General features: G+C 32.5%; 1 pseudogene; it reads left to right on the top strand.

Annotated features, from left to right (window-relative positions):
* Positions 1–1,045: 1,045 nt before the first annotated feature.
* Positions 1,046–6,299, top strand: LOC120125003 (annotated as a pseudogene).
* Positions 6,300–17,609: the final 11,310 nt, after the last annotated feature.

Genomic DNA, 17,609 nt, shown 5'->3' on the forward strand with positions numbered 1-17,609 from the left:
CTTGCGGCCCTTGCTCCACACAGAGAACACGATAATTTCTTTCTCCTGTCCCTTGCTCCACACCGAAAAATCGATTGTTTGGAATCCTTTTCACCGGCAAGGCGGGAGGTCGTCTACTCAAGTATCTCTTGTTTCTTCTTCTCCCTTTTCATCTTCCTTGACCTCTTTTTCTTGTTTCATCTTTCCCTCATTTTCAATTTTCAATTTCACCGACGAGGCAGAAATCAAAGATTTGAAAGCTGAAATTGCTCTTCTTCGTGTTGCAAAAGGCTACCGGCGGTGCATCGAACAACCTTTCCAAGAGGTTATCTCTCCCTCACTCTTTGTATTATTTTTTCGTTGATTGTGTTTTATTTTTCATTTGCTCGTTTGTAGCATCTTGATTTGTCTCTGGGGAAGCAATAGATCAAATTGCATAGGAAATATGATAGGCAAAAGGCTTGTTGGATTTTCTTGCATGAAAACTCTAATTTGATATATACAGAAATGTAATCATCATAAATGCTCTAAGCTGATAAATGCTTATGATCATCATAAATCTGAGGAATGCAATTAAAGGACGTTTTTGTGAATATAGAATTATGTTGCATTCTAGATCAAGTATAATATCATATTACTATTTTAATAGTTACATATAAATTATTTGGGGTTGTAAAATTCACGTAGAATTGTTTATGAGTGAAAAAATGGTTACTTGGAACTTTTAAATTGAAAAACTTGTTCAAAAGGTTTGGAAAGCCTTTTGAGAAGGATTGGTAAGTTTTAGAAGCATAAAAAGGTAACTGGGCTAAAACTATTTAAGAAATTGTATGAAAAGCATATAGGGATCAAATCATTAAACATTTTTTGGGCATTTCGGATGGGTTATGCAAAAGAATTTACATTTTTCCTCCTCACACGAGTCCCTTGTTAGCTTTTAACAGAAGTTTGTCATCAATGTATTAATTCCTTCAATCCTGAATTTAGAATCTCCAATTATCTTTGGAACACCTCTCCCTAAAGAATCTTTAAATTCAACTCTACAAGACAACATTAACGCCTATCGATGAGGCTACTTGAGTTTCAAGCATGCATCTCAGTTCATGCTAACAAGGTTGAAAGAATGCAAAGAACTTCTGCAAGAAGTTAAAATATAACAATCTCTTGAGCCCATACTTTCAACAATTAATGATGAAAACATGAGTATAAGGTTTTATGATGGGGATAAGTAATCCTCTGCTGTCGAGTTTTGTGATAACTTCGTTGCTTCTTTCTCTCGATAGGGTAATGTCAGATTATCTTTCTTTATTGAACTATCGAAATTCATATGTTATATTGTTCCTTTTTAGTAATATTTCTTGTTTCTTCTGCAAATATATCACTCAGATTATCTCCTTAGTAAATTGAAGTCCAAATATTGTTTAATTTACATCTTGATTTTATTTAAACAATCAAAATATTGCTTACAAAAGTTACTTTGGTTTTGTTCTCTCTTTATTTACAATTAAATAAATAATTAAAGCATGTTTTAGTAGCTTTGTTAGGGGGAATAAAAGGCTTTATATATGCAGATGCACAAATAAATGCAAAACCTCATTTATAGAGCATGACCAGTCAAATTCTGAAAATTCTTGAAACAAATTCCTCGTCGCAATCATATATGGCTTTATTGACGAAATGAAAACACATTTCTCAACTACCTTTTTGACAATTATATGCTAGAAACATTATACAGCTGAAATACATACCATATCATTTCATAAGACATGGCAAAAATCAAGTACCTTCTCACTAATGTAGATGCAGGCCAAACCACATCTGTCTAAGGGAAAACCTATATACTTGCTACTATAAATGACACAAAAACCCTTTTTTACATAGAACAAGCCACATTCAATCCATATAAATATTGTATGGGAGCATTAGATGGAACTCATATTCGTACATCTGTTCCACCTAACATTTAAGGAAGATTTCGTAGTCGTAAAGGGGGAACGACACATAATGTATTAGTTGCCATTAAGTTTGACCTGAAATTTTCGTATGTTCTAGCTGGTTGGGAAGGCAGTGCACATGATTCTCGTATTTTAACTGATGCACTTACACGCCCAAGAGGATTTAGTATTCCAGAAGGTAATAAATAGATTTAATAATATAAATTAATTAACTTCAACTCATAATATATTAAGTAATAACAACATTTTGTTAAATTGTAGGTAAATATCATCTTGATGATGTTGGATATGGCACCCGAAATGGAATTATCTCTCCATATCGTGGTGTTCGATATCATTTAAAAGAGTTCAGTAATCATCATCCAGAAAATGCAAATGAACTTTTTAATCTTCGTCATTCATCATTGCGAACAACTGTTGAGCGAGTGTTTGGAATTTTAAAAAAAAAACATTTTCGTGTGTTAGATGCTGAACCATTTTGGGATTTTCAAACACAAATAGACGTAGTATTGACTTGTACTATCATTCATAACCATATTATGGGAGTTGATCCTAATGATATAATTAATGAAGGCTTTTATGAGGAACCTGAGCCTTATTCGATAACATCAATGCTTACACAACGAGAAGAGAGAGAAGAAGCTAGAGAATGGGCTACTAAAATAGATGAAATTGCATAAGCTATGTGGAGTGATTATATAATTAGAAATATGTAATTTTGTTGATTTTTTTTAGTATTTGTATGTTACGTATGATGGATATTGTTGATTTTAGTTTGTTGGATATTGAATTTGCTACTGTTTTAAGTTCACATAAATTATAGATGTTAAATTTTATGGACGTTGACATTTTTATTTTTAGGTTGTTGGTATTATAAATGTTATGTTTTAAGTTTGTTGGACTATGAAATTGATAATGTTATGTTTCCAATTATGTTTGAAATTAATCAATTATGTAATAAATTTAGCTCTAATGTGTTGTAGTATAGACTTCCGTATTTGTATTGTTGGTTTGATGTGTTGTAACACTAATTATGAATTAGACTATGTATTATTACGGTTAGATATTGTTGTTGTTTTAATGTGATAAACCCTTTAATTATATATTTTGACACTATTATCATTAGTACAATGATATGTACTATTGTTGTTTTAATATGGTGTATTATTAATTAAACATTCTTAGGATTTATAAACTTTTATAATATATTTTTAATCAATTATTAATATTATCTAAAATTAATATTTTTATAAAATATAATTATATATAAAAAATGAACCTTTAAAAATAATAAATAATAAAACATATCCAATATGTACAGCTTCTTCATTAAAAACAGATTCTGAAAACTGTTTTCAGAAAAATTACCCAAACAATGTAAAACATTTTACAATGTACCTTCCAAACACTGGAAAATATTTTATGGAAAATGATTTACATTTCTGTAAAACATTTTCCAGATTTCATTTTCCGAAAATAATTTTCAGTGAAACAAACAGACCCTAAGTGTCAGAATGTGCATTTTCAAGAAACGACTTATGTTGATCTTGGTCGAGTTGGACTGACCTGAATGGAAAAAAAGGAATGGTCAAAAATAGGAAAAAAGTATGTGAATTTTGCCCGAAATAAGTAAATGTGTGCGGTGTGTGTCAAGGGCACATAATTACAGAGTATAAGAACGAACATGAATCGAACTGGACGTCAACGACAGTAACCTTGTATTTAATTATTCAATAAAATGCTATACTTAAATACTTGAAAACTCGCATATCTTTATAATTTGGGCTAATACACTTGCATCGTTGTCGTCGTCCGACTCAGCTCGTGCTTATACTCGTGCAATTACATGTCTTTGACACGTACCACCTGCATTTATTCCTTTTAGAAAAAAATCATATAATTTTATATTTCAAAAATTTTATTTTTATTTCTATTTTTCTTTTTCTTTTATTTCAGTCCAATTTAAGAGCCCTATTTTTTTATTTCATATAAATTGAAGATGTTTTATGTACGTTTTTGTAAATTCATCCCTAACATAATATTTCATGTTCGTCTATAATGAGATTAACTTTGTTGTGCCACAGGCTCTTGATATTTGGAAATGAAGCAGCAGCTAAATGAGACATGAGTGTGTCAATATGCAATAATAAGAAGGATGAACCAAATTATAGAGGGCTCAATGGTTGAAAGTCATTCTTCAAATATTATTTTATAAAATTATATTAAACATGGTTGAAAGTCATTCTTGCAATTTAATGTTAAGTTTTGAGAAAATTGAAAGTTAAAGGTATTAAAATAGATCAAAACCGATAGTTTAGGTACTAGACGTTTTAAATTTTTAACGGAGGTACTAAAATGAAACAAAAACTAAACATTAGACATGATTTTAATTTTTTTTGAAAATTAAGATATTAAAACAGACTAAAACTGATAGTTAAGGTACTAAATACATAGTTTACCCTACTTTTTTTTTAAAAAAAAGAACCCTTACGCTATATAGTTTCATTTCTCTGTAGCAAATAAGAAAAAGGAAGACTGTGATATTACCAACGACAAAAACCGTGCTATTGAATCCGTTAATTCAGTTGAAAGCCCCTGCCCCTCTTAAATTTCGCCCCAAATTCGCATCAATCTCTGCTCGTCTGGACAATTCCGACCCACAACTGAATCTCTCTGTTCTTAGATTCACTTGGGGTATTCCTGGATTGGGCGAATCCTATTTACCCAGATGGACCGGGTACGGGTTCGGTTCCCTTATCGTATTGAACCACTTGCTAGGGTCCGACTCCGTCACCGCTGCGCAGCTGGTAATTTGCCTTATCAATTATTCATTTCAGTTTAAGCTTTTCTCGGGTATCAATTTTTTTTTCATTGATGTTTTTGGTGTATAGAACGGAGGCTTTAGGTATATCGTTGGCTGCATTTTTCATTACACTTCCTTACCTTGATAAATTTCTCAAGGTAATAATTTGTTTTTTTTTTAATTTGTTGTTCAATTTGAAATCGAGTTTAGATCTAATGTTTGTAGTACATGATGCAGGGTGCAACTCCAATGGATCAAACGACTCTGCCTGAAGGAGGGTTTGGCATGGGCTACATATGTTTTATTGCGAAATACCCGCACCACCTCCGTGGTAAAAATCCCCAAAAGTGAAAAAGAAGAGAGAACTTAATTTTGGAATTTATAGCTGCTTTTCTCATGAGTTACTGACAATTTTGTTTGTTGTGTTTAATCATTTCAAATTTTGTAGTTAATATTAGCGCAAGGTGCATTATGTATACGTGGATATTGGAATTTGCCTGATGGTGTATCTAAAGATAATGTACTTGATTGGGTTAAAAGTAATATAGAAGAAACTGGTCTCTCTGAGTTGACAGATACCCTTTACTTCCCTCAAAGTGCAGGTAAATATATATTTTTTAGCTTGTGCGTTAAAGGGTTATAATCTCATTCAATGTATGATATTTCAAATGATGAATAATTTAGCTTCTAAGAACATCTTAAGGGTAGGAACTAAATTGCTGATATCTGTGGCTATGCCTGGTTTCTTGTTTCATTGGACCCATCAAGACTAGAAGCATCTTGATGACAGTAATCCTTGCTGATAAATTCTTTATGGTGATGCTATATAATTGTGCAACATCCATGGGCTAACCTTGATCCTGTAACTGTCATTCATGTTTTGGCTCTTTCTCTTAAATAATCTTTGGGTGTTTGTTGCCTAATAAAACGAAAAAGGTAATTTACAGTGATGGTAACTATAATTTTTTTTACCGCGAACATATTAGTGAAGAAGGAAATAGTGTAAGAGCTTTTAACTATAGTCTGCTTGGGTTTTAAATTTTGAATTGGTGAGCACATGAGTGCAATGTTTTCCTTTTCAGCTATGTTCTTTAAATTGCTCACTCTTGTGTCTAATGCCTATATTTAATCATTATTTCAGATGCTGAATTCCGGAATATACTTCCTCAAGGGACACGTTCTGTCTTAGTACAACCAATATTTGATCCAAATTCAAGAACCAATGACATGGGGAACATTGAAGGTTTTGTCCTGTTGGCTTCAAGCATGAGATATGCGTATAGCGAGAAGGATAGAACCTGGATAAGAGCAGTTTCAAACAAACTTAGAAGTAAGAAACTAAGAACTGAAAATGTGGGTATAACTTGCTGTCATTTTGTTAATTTTCTTTTTACTGCCTTTCTGAAGTCTCTTTTATTCTTCACCCTTCTTTCTTTGCCATTTTCTGTTTTTTGGGGGGCCATTCTTTTTCATTTTTAAAACAGTGTCAGTATTTCTATTTCACCTGTGACTTCATGATAAGTTTGATGCCTTCTAAAGAGCGCCGACCTTTTTTATCTGTATCTGCATGTCCTTCACCGAGATAACAACTACCGTTGCTTCTGGTCACCAATAGATTGCTGGCTCTTAAATGTAGTAGAAGTCTATTCTCTGTTGAGTAGTTGCAGGATCAAAATTTTTCATAATACAAAGACTTTGTGTTTGTGCATTCTGATTGAATGGATCCTAATTCTATAGCAAATGCCAGATGAATGAAGAACATCGCACTTCTATGATATTCTTTAAGCTGTATTCTTAAATTATGGAAGCCCTTGCATACTGAATCCAGATGCTGCAGAAATTTGAATATAGCTTGCCAAATTGTATGAACATTTAGTGGCACCTGTCCTTGGACCTTTTTCATGTATTTAGAAGATATGCCGTCTATTCCTAACAATCTCTCTGAAATGCCAGTTCTATCATTATTCTTTAAGGAGCAATTCGTATTAACATTGTAGTTCAACAAAAAATCTAGACTGTAAATAAATACTATTTTTTTCATTTGAAGCCTAAAATCCTTATTTTTACTCACACAATTAATTACTTTATATCTTTTTTTCTTCTCTATAATTGATGGTTTCATAGATTGAAGTTCATGACTTTCTATATGCAATCTAAAACTTAGGAATCAGCTAAGGTTTATGATGGTGGAATACTAATCTATTCCTGACAGAGAAACAGAGTATTCATGAACTTAAGACATTTGGGAAAAAAAGTAAAAATTAATAGGAAATCAGCTCTATATCTCTTGGAGATTTATTACATGATATGAGTCATGTCCCAGTAGATGAGGCTGGAGAACAGACAATGCAAGAGCAAGACTGATTACGAAACAAATATATTGAAGTATTTTACAGATGTTCGATTGTAGAACATTCCTTTCTCCAAATTATGTTGTTTTCAGATGAAGCAAAAGTATGGTATTAAATTGGGTGTTCAATTACTAAAATGACTTGGTGCAACCCAAGTTGAGCTGTTATTCTTTTCCTTAATCTTCAAGTCAGTAACCTGAGTATATGAGAAAATTGGTGTGCCATTTACCTTGCTTAAACTGCTTTTATGCCTCAATTTTGAAGTTCTAATCCAATCACAATAATTTTGTCTTAAAGAAATGTAAATGCATGGAATTTTCTCCCTCCTTTTTTTACATATTTTAGATGTAACTTACAGAAGGAAATCCATTCCTTTCATAAATTATTTGTTTGCCGGATGAAAATGATTCTCTCTAGATTTGTGATACATGCACCAGAGTCCATAATACATGCTTCTTTGGACAAATGTTTCTACTCGAACCTATTAGAAGAACAAAGTCTCGAAGATTCAAAGCATATCTATTCGGTAAGTATAATGTGAATGAATCATTAAACGATTCTAATGTTGCTCCCTTTAATGTTTTAGATTCGTGGTCGAATCTTTTTGAAGAAAGGGAGGATGATACATGCATCACAAGGCTCACATCAAAGGAAGAAATAATAACTCTTCCAAATGATCCACTAGTCCAAGCATTGGAAAAGAAGATCAGAACAGAAGCAAACTTACTACGACTTTTTGAGTGGGATCCTGATATTATTTAGTCAAGATGTCTTCTGGAGATACGACCGTCTGTCTCTTATCTTTCTAACGGTTCTTGAATCACATCAATCTGATATCGAGAACTCAAGATATGGCTATTTTACTGAAGACGGTACATGCAGAAAATCCTATACAGGATTAATACGGGATTTTGTAAATATTATGAATTTTCAATATTTTTATTGATTATTTGTAATATAACTTAATATAGGATGATGCATTATCTTTTAGGATTAGATTTATTATTTTATTAGGAATTAAGGTTGGGTTAAAAGTATTATCTTTAGTTATTATTATTTTATTAGGAATTAGAGTTAAGATATGTTTAGTTTATTATTATTTTATTCATTAGTTATTTAAGACCTTTAGAACTCGGCCCCTATATAAAGGAGGCTTCATTAAACTTTGTAATTCAAGATTTCTTTGATTAATAATACAACGAGAGTTCATTTTTGCAAGTGCTGATTGCCTTGTGCCTTCGAAGCTTCTTCTCCTTGAGTTCTTTCAAGTTCTTGTGAGGGAGATTAATCTTCACACTCCAATTTGCCTTTTCATCGCGACTAGGAGGGTTGGTTAGAGCCATATTATCGTGTTTGCCTTTTCATTGCGACTAGGAGGGTTCGATAGGACATTATCCATCGATTTTCCATATATCCATCCACGTCATCAATCCGCCACCGCTTCCCTATCAATTGGTATCAGATTTGGGCCGATTCTTGGAAAGAAACAAGCAATCTTGCTTGTTCTTGCACACAAAACCGTCAAGGTATCCCAACGGAGCTAGTCCAGAAAAGATTCATCGTTTCAGGTTCTTTTTTATTTAATTTTAATTTAGATTCAAATCCTTCTTGTTAGTTTACTATTTTTTTTCAAAAACAAAAACAAAAAAAGGCAAAAAAAAAAAACAAAAAAGCCAAAATTTTAAAAAAATTGCAAACGAAGGTATTTAGAGCTGATTTTCTCCAGATATCATATTCATCTTAATATAAATCTCCAGTCCGAAATTTACCCAAATTGGAGTTCATTAGAGCATTCAAATACGTTCTTCAAGTTTCATCGGCAGATTCGGTCTAGGATATTGTCGAATTTCTTGAAAATTCTACAGGAAGAATTTCGTGGTGAAAATTTCCAGATTGAAACTCCATATATTGGAGATCATTCACACAAAAAATCAGAATTTTTGGAGATCAAAAACAACTTCGAACAAAGCGATCAAGAAAAACAGATTGTTTGAGGACTCACCGTTCAACAGAGTCTACTGGATACTACTGAAAGTATTTTGTTCTGAAATTTTACAGGTGGTTTCTTGACGCATCTAAAGACATTCAAGAATTTTTGGATACCAGTAACACCCTCAAAAACGTTGCTCAAGTTGATCCAGCGTTTTCTAGGTTTTCTGGTTTGGTCCTTTTTTTTTCTTTGACTCTTAGTACTTTAGGTTCTTTTGTTTTTTCCCTGTTATTGTTCTTTTGCATTATCTAACACATTATCTTCCTTGTTTTAGTAGGACTAAAGAGTTTGCATACTTCTTCCTTCTTTGCATTCTCGTTCTCTTGGAGTCTAACCTTTGTTTGGCCTCTTAGAGCTTTTAGGTTTTTCTTATCGCCTTTGCTAGTAATCAAACTCCGATACGAACTGTGAAAAACTACTTGGTAAAGTGAGTTTTAAAGAGTACAAGATTGGCTTACTTGCCTCTCGTTGTGTTACTTTCTTGGAGTGACTTGTGAGGTTTCTTGCTTTGTTGAATTTTCTTTCTTTTATTTTTATTTTACTTTAAAATTTTCTTTCGAGTGTTATGATTTCAGGATGTGTGACAATAACAACAAGACACTTACGGCTATCTTAGCCGCACTTGCACGACTCACGACTCAAGTTGAAAGATTTGATGAACTTACCAATACCGTGAGAGAACGACAAGAACCATAACTGGATCTACCAAACTAGAATCCAAGACTAAACAATGCTGAACTTTTGGTACCCAGGCGAGAACAACCACGTTTCCAAGCACCTGAACTCTTTGCAAAACCAAAGTTCATGATCCCGTCTTTCAAAGGAGACAACGATCCGGACATGTACATCGATTGGGAAGGAAAAGTTGATCTCATATTCGTATACCATGACTACCCCGAAGCTAAACAAGTTCCCCTCATCACCATGCAATTCGAAGGATATGCTCGAACTTGGTGGATGCAAACAAGGAAAAAGATCCAGAATTTCCAAATTCCAACAATCACTTCTTGGACCGACCTCAAACAAACCATGAGGAAGCGATTCCTACCGACACATTATACACGAGAAGTTAAACTACGACTACACCGACTTCGACAAGGTATAATTTCAGTTGAAGACTACTACAAGGAGATGCAGTCCTTACTCAATAGGGCTAACATAACCGAAAAAGAAGAGGTCACCGTGTCAAGATTTGTCGTCGGCTTGAACTCAAACATCATTGATCTTCTTGACCTCCATGGGTACGAAAACCTTGAAGATACACTAAAGAAAGCAATGACAATCGAAGTACAAATCCAAAGGAGATTCCGAGAACATTACCAAAGTACTTCATCCTCTTACCAAGGTAATCCTTCAAATCCTTCCTCGTCTTCTGCTCCATCTTCTCTAAAAAAGCTAAGAGATGACAAACCTGACAAGGAGAAAGAACGACCAGCAAAGAATGACACACTTCCAGCCCCTAAAGATCAAATGATAATTTATGAGGAGGTAGGGAAAGCAAAAAAAGAAAAAGCTGAGAAAGAGGCAAAAGAAAAAGAGGTCACTAGTTACGAAAGCCAAAAGAATAATGACCCATGGGAGGTGAGTGAACCTAATTGTGAGAAGAAAAGAGTAACTTAAAATCTATGTATGAGCATAAAAGAATTGAGAGAGAACCCTCTTTATAAACAACCTTCCATCCTTGTTCACTTTAGAGAATCAATTGTTTCGATTTCTAACATTAACAAGGATTTGCCTAGTGTGTTTTCATCTTTGTTACAGGATTTTCAAGAAGAATTAGGTGATCCACCTGACGGATTACCATTGGAAAAAGGAAAACAACACCAAACCAATCTAATTCAAGGTTCCATCATACCTCGTCAAACATACAATCTCGAAGAAACCAAAGAGTTAAATTTATTACAAAAAGGCTACATCCATGAAAGCCTTAGTCGTAACGTCATCTTAATGACGAAACATGACTTGAACAACTCCATATGCTTTATAGTTCATGCACAGGGAATCCATGTAAATGATGAGAAAGTAAAAGCAACACGAGACTGACCCACACCATCTTCTATCGCCAAGAGTTGTCGAATAGTGCTAGGTGACCCTCCTGACGGGTTACCACCTGAAAGCCCTAATCACTATGCTATATCAATGAAGAGTCATGATTTACGAGAGTCCAAAGGTAAGTATTTTATTACTCATTTTAATGACATTGTAACATACTTCTTCTCCTTCTTACAAGGTAAGGCTCGTGAAGTTGTCATCCATACTAAACACAACTCCTTTAAGTGCGTAACATACCGAGGTAAGCAAAACACAGTAGACGATACACTACCACGAAGGTATACTCTTACTTATCAAACTCATACTACTATTCCGAGAATTGAGCATATCAAAGATTTATATAATGATAACTCGGATATTTTTGATATTTCTACCCATACTTTTAAAAGTGCTTTTAATGAGCTTTATCTTGTATATGAGTTTCCTTGCCAACTAAACAGGTTCTACAGTGCACAAAGCTCCTCCTGGGAATCATTAATTCATGAACCCCGCTTAGGAGACTTAAGGGATTACTTTAACAAACTAGTTGACATGGTTTTTAAACACTCATTCTCGCCACACACAAATAAAACCATGGAGAAATTATCTGAAATAATCATACATAAAGCTAACAGTGGCCGGCGCCATGTTGAATTTCAACCAAAACATCAGATTACAAGACTTGTATGCAAAAGAGGATTTCAAGACTTCAAGAAATCAGTTCCTACAAAGAAGAAACCTCGACTAAAACGCATAAAGACACATCACATTGATCCTGGTAAATGTTTCGCAAGTTTTTCTTTCAACAAATCTAAATCTCTTTCTCTTGGATTTTCAGATTCGAGGACGAATCCTTTTGAGGAGTGGGGGAATGATACATGCACCAGAGTCCATAATACATGCTTCTTTGGACAAATGTTTCTACTCGAACCTATTAGAAGAACAAAGTCTCGAAGATTCAAAGCATATCTATTCGGTAAGTATAATGTGAATGAATCATTAAACGATTCTAATGTTTCTCCCTTTAATGTTTTAGATTCGTGGTCGAATCTTTTTGAAGAAAGATAGGATGATACATGCATCACAAGGCTCACATCAAAGGAAGAAATAATAACTCTTCCAAATGATCCACTAGTCCAAGCATTGGAAAAGAAGATCAGAACATAAGCAGATTTACTACGACTTTTTTAATGGGATCCTGATATTATTTAGTCAAGATGTCTTCTGGAGATACGACCATCTGTCTCTTATCTTTCTAACGGTTCTTGAATCACATCAATCCGATAACGGGAACTCAAGATATGGCTATTTTACTGAAGACGGTGCATGCAGAAAATCCTATACAGGATTAATACGGGATTTTGTAAATATTACGAATTTTTAATATTTTTATTGATTATTTGTAATATAACTTAATATAGGATGATGCATTATCTTTTAGGATTAGATTTATTATTTTATTAGGAATTAAGGTTGGGTTAAAAGTATTATCTTTAGTTATTATTATTTTATTAGGAATTAAGGTTGGGTTAAAAGTATTATCTTTAGTTATTATTATTTTATTAGGAATTAGAGTTAAGATATATTTAGTTTATTATTATTTTATTCATTAGTTATTTAAGACCTTTAGAACTCAGCCCCTATATAAAGGAGGCTTCATTAAACTTTGTAATTCAAGATTTCTTTGATTAATAATACAACGAGAGTTCATTTTTGCAAGTGCTGATTGCCTTGTGCCTTCGAAGCTTCTTCTCCTTGAGTTCTTTCAAGTTCTTGTGAGGGAGATTAATCTTCACACTCCAATTTGCCTTTTCATCGCGACTAGGAGGGTTGGTTAGAGCCATATTATCGTGTTTGCCTTTTCATTGCAACTAGGAGGACTCGATAGGACACTATCCATCGATTTTCCACATATCCATCCACGTCATCAATCCGCCACCGCTTCCCTATCAATTTGCCAAAAATCTAATTCATACAACAAGGAACTTGAAAAAAGTGGAATTCTACAGAACTTTCTCCTGGCCATACACAATTCCTTTTGTAAAATGCTTGTTTGCAGGATGGAAATGATTCTTCACTGGATTTTCCATGGGTCTTGTTATACACCAAGGAACTTGGAGAATAATGAGATTCTACAGAAATTTCTCCAGGCCATACACTAGATGCTGCCATAATGATAAAGACTACATCAGTTTACTTTCGTGATGTGCTGAACAGAAAGCTTGAAGGAAGATATAATATGTATTCTGCAATGCACTCCCATTACCTTTAGTCGGACAACCTCTCTAATAGCCAAGAGTAGGCCTGGCATGAGGCACTGCACATCTGTAATATCATGTTTGATGGCGTAGACCTGTGTCCAGCAGAGAAGTGCTTTTGGATTGGAGAGGTAACAAATAAATTACCATAGCTACTTATTTTTAATAAAATCAACAGGGTGGGAGGGGTGATGCAATTCTAGAGAGCATACCTCTCCTGGTCCAGAGAAGTAAACTGCTGTGCTAGATGGAAGCCTGGAAAGGACCATGCTATGAACACGCACTCCGTCTTCACCTAGGACTTGACCCCTTGCCTTACAAGAAGGAAAAAGAAAAAATGAGCTACCTTATCATGAATCATAACCAGATTGAATATTGTAGATAATATGTGCTTCTGTTGATTCTTTTGTTAACTTGAATTCTCTTAAATTAAAATCTATATCTCTAGCTCTTTCTTGTATGGAACCTATCAGTGCAACCCAGACGATCAATGTGATTAAATTTCATATACTTTATTAGTAATTAATTAGTGTTTTTCTTTACTCTTTAGGAATCATATGTTGTGGTGACATTGAACTTCGCTGCTTATTTGTAATTTTACCAGTAAATTAATATTTGATTAATCCAACCTCCAAACCCAAGTTGTAAAAAACAGTGACCGAGACAGCATCTCATTCAATTTTAGCATAATTTAAAAATCTAATTTTTAAATTTTGATAAAATAATCATTTTAATTCAATATTTGAAAAAAATTAACCTATATGTACATTTTTTTGTTAAAATAGTCCCTTTTTGGACAGAAACTCTTAATTTTTTGTGTGTTTAACTGATTATGCCATGTAATTTTTTTTTTTAATTTTGAACAATTTCTACCTAGTGGGAGGGGACTCTGAATTTTGCTTCTAATCGCTAGACCAAAGTAGGAGTAGATCATTGTTACATTATTGAAAAAAATTCGTGATAGAAATTATGAATTTATTTATTTATACATATAACATAAATTATAAAAATATATTTATAATATCAATTATAACATAAATTTAAATGTATTATAAGAATATATTTATAACATCCTTTATAGCATAAATTAAAAATTTATTAAAAATTAGTAATTATAAAAATATATTAATTATAACATAAATCATAAAATATTATAAAAATATATTCTTCTAATTGTATTTATTACGAGTGATTCTAGGATGAGGTAGCCTAATATAAGACCAAGGAAAGGCGCGGCCTAAAATATTATAAACAACATAATATTTTAGGTTGCGTGCTACCTAAAATGTCATGTTTTTAACATTTTTGGTTCAACCGAAAATATTATTAAAAAGATAATATTTTCGGTTACAACCTAAAATATTACGAAGAAGGTTTGTGTCTGAAAAAAAATAAGAAAAACATAACATTTTAAGTTGCACGCAACCTAAAATATTATATTGTTTATAATATTTTAGGTCACACTAGCCTTATATTAGGTTGCCTCACCCTAGAACTCCCGATTTATTACTATATTATAATAAATTATGATTAAAAGTAAAATAATTAATATAAACAAAATTGTAAAAACAATTTGAATTTTTTTATTAAAAGTTGTAATTTATTTAACTACCTTATAACTCCATTTAAAAACAATAGTTGCAATATCTTTTACAATTTAATTATTTTAATTAATTTATGTTATAATACATCAATCAATATATTTATAGTTTATATTATAATTAAAATTTTAAATATATGTGCAATTAAGTTTTTAATTAAATATGTGTAATTAATTTTAGTTTCACTTAAATATGTTTTTTACTAATAATAAAATAAAATTTTAATTTGATGTAGTGCTAAGTATAAGATAGTATATGTTCAAAGATAACTCTCAACTATTTGACATCAAATGCTCATAACTCTCAACCAAAATTGCTTGGCTAGTGCTAATACATGTGCTATTTTAGCAATAGCAACAAGTTTAACCCCTAATCAAATAACAATTTATATAAAAAAGAGAATAATTTTGACTAAAAATGAAACTCATAATATAAAATATTTTTTTGGAAAAAGAATAATAACTAAAGCAATTATTTTATCAAACGATGAGAGTTTTTAATTAGGGACTGGAACAAAATTTTATATTAAGAGGTAAACTTATAACATTTTAGGGGATAAATTTATAAAATTTTAATGAACGAAAATATATTATTAATTAAAACTGTTTAAGTAGTGTTTAGATTGGGACAGGATAAGACTGAGATCAGGTACCTTAGTTAATTTGAGCGGTTGAAACAAGAGCTTTTCCTCATTAATGTTTCAAAAGTAACGATTTGGTCACTGATGTTATCGACTTATAACAAATCGATCGCTCGTTGTTAATTGTCGTTTCTGGCGGTAACGGAATATTGATGTGGAGTTAAACCGGTTGATATGACACATTAACAAATCAGTCACCCTTCCTCTGCTGATCTCTACCCAAACCCTAACTCTAACCACAATTTCAAATCCAACTTCCCTCCCTTTCCCACATATTCCTCCTCTTGATCCCTAAAGCACTCCTGATTTGGAATATTTAGAATAATTAAAAATTTTGTTCAAAATATAAAAAAATGCATACAAATGATAATAAAAATTTTCAATAATCAAAATATCATGTTGATACAGTATGCCTAGGACACTAATGCTAATGGCCTCACAATCTCCCTCATCTCATTGTCGCTTTATTACTCAACCTCGAAGGTACCGTCGTCATTGTGACACTAACACTGGGGCTCATGATCTCTTACACCTTTGATTCGCTCAATTTCAAATCTGACATTTTCTTTGGCGTTTGTTTCTCTCATCATTGCTCAAATTAGAATCTTCTTCAGTGCTGTGCTTTTACTATACATTAACTCAGTTCCTCTTTATATCCTCATGGCATTTCGTTGCGTCGATACGAATTTCCTCATCGAGTCCCGGGCTTCGCTTCAATTCAAGTGGATTCAAATTAAAAACCGTTCGATTGTTTTGGCTTTAGAGCAGCTTCTCTTTGCTTGATTTCCTTTTGCTGCTTATATGATCTTTACCTGGGCTATCTTCTCTGATGTTGGTATGAACAATGCTCCTTACTGTATGATTACTTTCAATTGGGTTTTTGCGATTCCTAGAGTTTTTTTTTTTAATTTATAAATAAAAGAGAAATAAATCTCTTGTTGATAATTTGATTTTTGGAGCACTCGAGCCTGTGATCTTCTCGTTTGGCTCTTCCATTAGTGATTTACTATTTCATAGATGAGATATAGGGGTTGTGTAACTCCCTAGACTCCGACTATGAGTTACACTTAAATCACGTTAGCCATATTGATCACGTAAATGATTTACGAACGAAATTTGTTTAATAAATTATTTCTGAAAATACTGACCAAATATAATAATAGAAATAAACTCATACCATATTTAAAGGAGTTTGAAAATAAATATTTAACTAGTAGAAAATTAACACCTCTGATAGTTAAACCGCTCATTTGTCTGGATAATCTGAAAATGAAAGACAAAAACAGGGTTATTTGTAAAGATCAATGTGTCCTCTAAGTGAAAATAAATAATAATACTAAAGCACATAAAATTATGCATGATATAATAAATAATACAATAATCAAACAATAGTAAAACCAGATGTCATACCGGTAGAATATCACACAAATGTTAGCCATCTTTCCTTTCGTTACAAACTAACAGGATGGGATGTTACCCTTCGAAGAGAAACCTAAACAAAAAATCAAAATCAAAATAGGGAAGTTACCCTCCGAATAGAAACCCAAATAGAAATTAGAAATCAAGTAATAGAATGGGGATGTTACCCTCCGAAGTGGTACTCGAATTAACCTCTAAAGAAGAACTCAAATAGAAATAAGAAATCAAGTAACATGATAGAGACATTATCCTCTAAAGAGGTACCCGAGACTTTCGTAGATAGTCCTAATATAGAAACTCACACCAATGTACATATTATAAACAATATAACATTAATTAGAAATCACACATGTTAGAGAAATATACAATAGAAAAAACAAAACACAATGTGAAAATAAAATAAATATACAGTACAGATCAAGCAACACACCTATATCAATTAAATGATATTAGGCAAGCCCTAAGCTTCCCACGATCAGTAGTATTAGGTCCTTCGAAATGAGATCCTAACAATAATAATGCAACATTATGAGAGTACTAAAATTAACACATACTAAAATAAAACAATTAGTAATATATTTA

This window comes from Hibiscus syriacus, unplaced genomic scaffold, assembly GCF_006381635.1.
Source record: "Hibiscus syriacus cultivar Baekdansim isolate YM2019G1 unplaced genomic scaffold, ASM638163v2 tig00110429_pilon, whole genome shotgun sequence".
Lineage (NCBI taxonomy): Eukaryota > Viridiplantae > Streptophyta > Magnoliopsida > Malvales > Malvaceae > Hibiscus > Hibiscus syriacus.